Raw genomic sequence first — 611 nt, 5'->3', positions numbered from 1 at the left:
CATGTAGATATAAAAAATAAGTATTATAATTATTAAAAAGATATGATATAAAATATTATGATTATTGACAAATTTTACCATAATTAATTATTAAATGCTAACAAATATAATTATTTAAAATTGACACCTTTTAGAAATAAGAAGCAGAAGAGAGAGGCAAGCATACTAACATCAAAATACAACATATCAGCATACTTGGTGCTAGAATACAACCTGTTGTAAAATAATATTAATGTATGTACTCGTGAGATGCACAAAAAATATTAATTTTTTTATTTATATCTAAGATTTATTTAATTAAAAATATTATTCGATATGTTTAATCTCATATATTTTTTTTTATTTTATGTAAACACTAAATAAAAGAATAAAACAAAAAAATTCACAAAATAATCGGATTAATTTAAAAAAAAACATAATATGTAACAAATTAATGTCTTTGATCTTGTATTAAATAAAATTTAAACATTATTTATATTAACTTTTTTTTCCAACTCAAAAAAAAATACAAAAAAAATGCGATTAACAATAAAAAAATATCAATTGATTAAACATAATATATATTTGTATTATTATACATTCTTTTTTATTAATATTGAAAAAATCTTTAA

Source organism: Arachis ipaensis, chromosome B09, assembly GCF_000816755.2.
Source record: "Arachis ipaensis cultivar K30076 chromosome B09, Araip1.1, whole genome shotgun sequence".
NCBI classification, from domain to species: domain Eukaryota; kingdom Viridiplantae; phylum Streptophyta; class Magnoliopsida; order Fabales; family Fabaceae; genus Arachis; species Arachis ipaensis.
The sequence above is the reverse complement of the archived record's forward strand: the minus strand, read 5'-3'. Positions refer to the sequence as shown.